This window comes from Lingula anatina, chromosome 1 (genome assembly GCF_051362555.1).
Source record: "Lingula anatina isolate TDL-2025a chromosome 1, LinAna3.0, whole genome shotgun sequence".
Classification (NCBI taxonomy): domain Eukaryota; kingdom Metazoa; phylum Brachiopoda; class Lingulata; order Lingulida; family Lingulidae; genus Lingula; species Lingula anatina.
In genome coordinates this window covers 36,764,176-36,770,235 of record NC_141767.1, presented here as the reverse complement: position 1 = coordinate 36,770,235, position 6,060 = coordinate 36,764,176, and positions in this window count along the sequence as shown.

The window sequence follows — 6,060 nt, the reverse complement described above, 5'->3', positions numbered from 1 at the left end:
TTAATTGCAGATATTGATAAATGTGTGTGAAATTATTATTTACTCATATGCGATATTCTTGAATAAAAATGATGCACGAGTACATGCTCGGGAGTTTCTCCTCTTTAATAGATAGACTCGACCAATCAACCCGTAAACTCGTGACCCCTAGCTGCCCATTTCTTGTTACATTATTTAAACAGTACCGCAACAATATGGCAAATGTGTAATTAATGTGACTACTCTTAACAATATCACGAGCATCTAAAATCTGATTAATGTGCCATTAAACCGTGGTAAACAGGACATGCATTGAAACAAAGGTTAATCTCATTCTACAAGGATTGTTTAAAGTTCAAAGATAAATAAGCTGAAATGTGACCCGTTAAGCATCTGCCAAGTTTAGTTCATGGAAGTCGTTATTATGGCCTACCAGACTTCGTCTGGTTTCAAAATGTACAAATGATAGCACTTGTACAATTTCCTTTACCAAATCAATAGTTGGAAATGAGAGTGCCCCAGCATGCAAATTGTAATCAAGACGTCATCTTGTATTTGCAAGAATAACACATTTGGAGACCGTTCACACGGGCACAATTCTTAACAATTTAGCTTTGTTTCCACAACGATGTGCGCGGGTTAACACACAGTTGTAATGTGAGATTACACTCCGGGGGATACTGCACTGCTTTTCATCGCACGTTATCTGAATGGCCCAATCAGATAGCAGGATTTATGAAATCAGCTACGTGATTGGACGTTTATATGACGATTATTGAAACTGCACCAGTGCACCGAGTCACATGCGTCAGCCGTGGCGAAGCGAGTAATAAAGAGTATTATTACCTACACCGAAGTGAAATCCGCATTTTACGTGTGACGAGATCATGTAAACCATACAAAGTACTTCACCTGGTGCTTTTAGTATGCTATGAATAGTACGACCTTCTTAAACAAGTTTTGTGCATTTTTGTGATATGCCTATGTTTATGCCTATGTACGTGTATGAGCTATCGTAATTTTTTGTAAAACAGATAGTTTTCAAAACCAACAAAATGACATAACATGAAAGTAGATGCAAATTGTATTTTCCATCTAAAATTTGCATTTGAAAAAGCCAGATATTTCAAACAGTAGTATGAATGAGGTATAGGAGGTATATGATTGTTGTTGAAACTCTTCCAGTTTATGTAGGCTATACGGTAGCCCTATATCATAGAAGTGAAAACGTCTGTTCTATATATATTAATCTTTATTTAATTTGTCACTATTTAAAGCCTCAGCCTAATTCTGTACTCATAAAGTTTCAAATGCATGCATCATTCAACTTAGAGTAAGGTGAGATTCAATTTGTAAACATTCAGTAAAAGTCTTTTCATTTCATTTGAGACTTTTCAAAAAAGACTTGTTAATGGCACCGTCATTGTCTTGTCAATATTGACTGGTACTCGGTTTTCTGCAAATTAGGCAAACATGGCTTTGAAATTCTAAAAGGTAATTATCAGGTACACACCTGTCAAAGATCCGTTTGTTGATTGCAAGAGCATAACAACCGGTGATATACGTCAGGTAAACTGATAATCATGCTAGATAATCAGAAATAGAGATAACTGACCTAAGAGGCCAATTAATGTAATTTGTAAAGAAGAAGCCTTTATTTTGGTAATAGAAATGATCAGTGGGGAATTCTATGTAGCAAACTCTATCTTTCAATTTTTTTTTCTACATTTACATGTACATCCTTGACGGATTTGATTTCTGTCTTATTGGACACAGATTAAAAAAGTACCAAGATCTGAAGAAAGATAAGTGCAAATGAATATTCAATTTCAAGTGTTCAGTTTGCAGAATTTTAAAGAGATATTGATTTTAAAAAGCAGATTTGGCATTTAAGATTTTTTCCCATTTGCTGGGCTTGGGATCAGGAGTAAAGTTTGAATTAATCATAAAAAGTTACAGTTAAAGATGAAAAAATTGACCAACGTCTGGTCCCTTTCATCATGGCACTTGTTTTTTTTAAATGTCTAGAAATTAATGTGTTCTATGTGACAGTCGGAAATGTGTCAAAATGTGTTCTGTTTTCATTTAATGAATTGCTATAATCACTGAAACGTTTTTACCCCACCACCCCCAAAAAAATGTGCTAGTTGAGACATATCATTCTAGTCAAAACGACAAAGTTCATTCTCAAAGGTCAGTGAGATTAACACCAAATATACATGTATATGTGTCATAATTTTAAAATACCAAATATACGTGCCATACGTTTTGTCTCACAATATTGAAGCCATGTCATTTGAAACATTTGTAATGTCAAACAACAATATTTGCATGAATTATTTTGTGTTAGAAAGTGTTAATATGCCAGACCAGGGAATTGTATCGTAGACGATATAATTCTCTGGTCAGACATAACTGTTAAATTCTGAGGGCATAGTTGTATAACCCCAAATCTTATTAAATGTTTATTCTGTATTTGTTTATATAATCACGCACAATCTCTCTTTTTTATTTCCCCCCTTTTAATGTTTATTTTTAGCACTCACTTTCCCCATTATGGTGATCTCAAGTATTTTACATGGCAGACGTGAAAGTGGATAGCCTTGAAAACTCCGTGCTTTGTTCACCTCTGAACATTACAAGTTGAACACCCTTAACGATATTACTGCTGATCCTGTCATTGTTAAGGCATAAACGATATTTTTTCATTCCCTGTCTCTTTTGTTGCATTACGTTTGTGTTCTAAAGCCACAAAAAAACCAACAGCTGCTGGGGCAATTACTAGTTTGCATGCTGGGATGCAATGAGAAGCAAGGTGAAACGAGTTGGGTAATGCTTGGATTATTGTTATGCACATTCTTGGCACTGGGAAATTTTCCTCCTTCACCTATGAAATGGAAACTACAATTCAACCTACCCGAAAATTGACAACTTATTCCGTCAAAAGATCATTGTCATTTTTATTGAGATACTGTGAAAACAATAAGGATGTCTGCAGAGATAACGTAATTCAATGGTTTCCTTGTACCGCTCCCAACTACCACCAGATTTCTCATTTAGCATATCAGCTGCGGCATAGAAATAAAACAGCCTTTGACTGTAATTGCACTTACATCATTACACTGGGGGTTTCATAATTCTATACAGCATTTTAAGCAGATGACAGTTGGAGGTACCATACTTTTAAAGTATGGTGTATTCTTACTCCTTGGCAGACCATAGATAATTTAAAAACTTTAATAAGGTTATTTTAGTTTGTTAAGAAAAATAAATTAAACTTATGTAATAACGATATAGGTGGCTCAAAGGATCGTAGACAAAGGGTTATAGACATCCTTGCATAAATGAATTAACTGACTTGGTTGCATATAAATGTTTCGTTTTCTCGTGCACGTAATGTCCGTAACTTTGAATTTATGCACGCATTATTATGGATTTAGTTGAAACCTCTGTTGACAGTAACATATCACAGTGCTGTGAAACTACAGCTTTTTTTGATAGCACCCGTGATCACGAGAGTGCATCTTATACTCATAAAAGCTTTTGCGTGTAATTAAATAACACGAAATGATTAAGCAGGACCGTCACTGCTTCAAACAAGGCGTACATAATAATCTTTGTCACAACGTACTCGTTCAATTTAAAGAAACATTTTCATTTCATATCTATAAACATATCTAGTGCATATTAAAAGTGAATGATAACGATTGGTATGCATGTCGTACCCGTAGGCAGGAGAGGTTCGGGAATTTTTTTTTCGAAAGAAACGCTCTTCTGGTCGAATAAGTTTCGCTCTGACTAATATTTTGATCAGTTTTACAGTTTCTGAAAATGGGCCAGCGAGGGGGTAAAAAGCCCTCTTTAGCAGAAAATTTGTTGAGTGCAGTCCTGCTCGTACAACTACAATATGACTTGGCAGGTAGAAGTTGGGGGATTGTCTTACTACGTACATGTAGGTGTGATGACGGTGATGGCGTGTATACAACAGATATTTTAATCTGCCCTTATTTCTGTAATTTTTTTTCTGTAATTACAGCACTTTAAAGTCAATAAGCCCTTGAATCAACCCGTTTCACTCTGTACGTAATATATATATACACATTAATTTTGAAGTTATTCAATTGTAATTTTCTGTAAATAAGAAATGTGTGTCTGAGTAATCCCAATTATTTGTATTCAGTATATAAAATCGTGCGCGTGTCGCTAAGTCTGTGCGTGGATGCCTGTGTGCACGTGTGAATCTGTGTATGTAGGTGTGTGTGTGTGTAAGAGAGAGAGAGAGAGAGAGAGAGAGAGAGAGAGAGAGAGAGAGAGAGAGAGAGAGAGAGAGAGAGAGAGAGAGAGAGATACGAAAAAAGAACAAAGACAAGATGTAGTGTACGAGAAAGTTTTTTTATTTCGAATTTAATTTTACATCAAAATTGACAGGAAGGACTTTCGTTAAAATGTGATATTTTATTATCTATGTGATATTTTAATATCTTCTTTTTGGAACACGAGTGCAGATATATACAAGTTGAAAGGGAAGGACTGCGTGGAAGATACCTCGGTAAATCAGAAGAAAATGACAAAATTTAGAAGTATATTAAAATTGTCCATATCACCCTTTTGTGGAAAAATGCAATTAAAAAATCAACTTTTAGAAAGAATCTTATCCCTCAAACATTAATTAGTTTTCGTCTATCATGAAAAACTTGTCATAGACAAGTATTGAGATGACAACACTTTCTTTAGCAAAAATGATATAACTGGTAATGATAGACCTACATACTCACACTTCCAGAGGAATATAGCAGTGTTGGTGTTGATGGGGCCCTACATCAACACAAACACATGCTATGATGAAAAGATCATGACCAATGACCTTACAGATTTGGCCAAAATCAATAAGGGTTGATCATGAACTTTCCAAATGTTCCTGTCAGTGTGGCCAGCACCAACAAGAACATGATCCTCCTCGGAGATATTCTAATGAGTATGTGGTCAATGATAACCAGAAATAACATAAACTCTGCAGAAATTGTTGTAAATGTTTATGTATTGATTACATGCATTAAAACTATAAACTAGTAGAACAAACGGCTTTATATATTTCATCCAAAATTACTGTAGGGTCAGCAGAGTAAATTTGGTTTTAAATTGATGAATTTTTAATGTATTTTCTTTTATAAATGAAATATTAAAATTTTCCATAAAAAAGCGCTCAAAACGAATTGAATATTAAATTGAAATTGCCCAAAATGTATCTTCCATGCAGTCATACAAGTGCTTATAAAGCAAGTGGTATTCAATGTAAATTCAAGTTGTTAAAAGGTTCTTAGAAATACTTTTGTATAGAATGCAAATAACAACAACAACAACAACAACAACAATAATAATAATAATAATAATAATAATAATAATAATAGCAATGAAAATTTGCAAACGCTCTTCGAAGGACTGAATGCCATGTTATGATATCATATACAATATATATACAATCAGGGGCACAAGTACTGAGCTACCACCCCAAACAGAACATTCTCAATACAGAACCAGTAAACGATGAACGCCTTGTAGAAGTGCGTATCACTTCTGATACCAGTGCATTGCTATTAACTCTTACTTTTCGACTACAAGGAGTAAACTCATCACCACAAAACTTAGAGCTGCCATATAGCTCTGTCTTCCTCAAAGCATCGGCGACACTTCTTGAAGTGTGCCTGTCACTGATAGGGTGCCAAGCAGAAATCAGAAGAGATCTAGGCATAGGCGTTTTACGAGCACGCCTACCCCTCATCCTCCACAGAGGATCAGCCACAATAATTTCCCCCCTTTCATTTCTCCCCTCACCACCACCATACAATGCTTTAGTAGCAACGGGAATACGACTAGGTTTGGGTATTCTTTGGATCACAACCGCTGGGCAATGTGCCCTCTCAGTAAAACGGAGACACCCGTTAACTGCTATAGGGATTCTAGACTTAAAGGTGGTGTTTCCAAAGACATTCTTAAATGTTTTCATGGCAAAGGTAAACAGCGTTGAAGCCATAGTAGCTAACGTTGTATTTGATACCTTAGTTTTGGATCTAAAGATGCCAC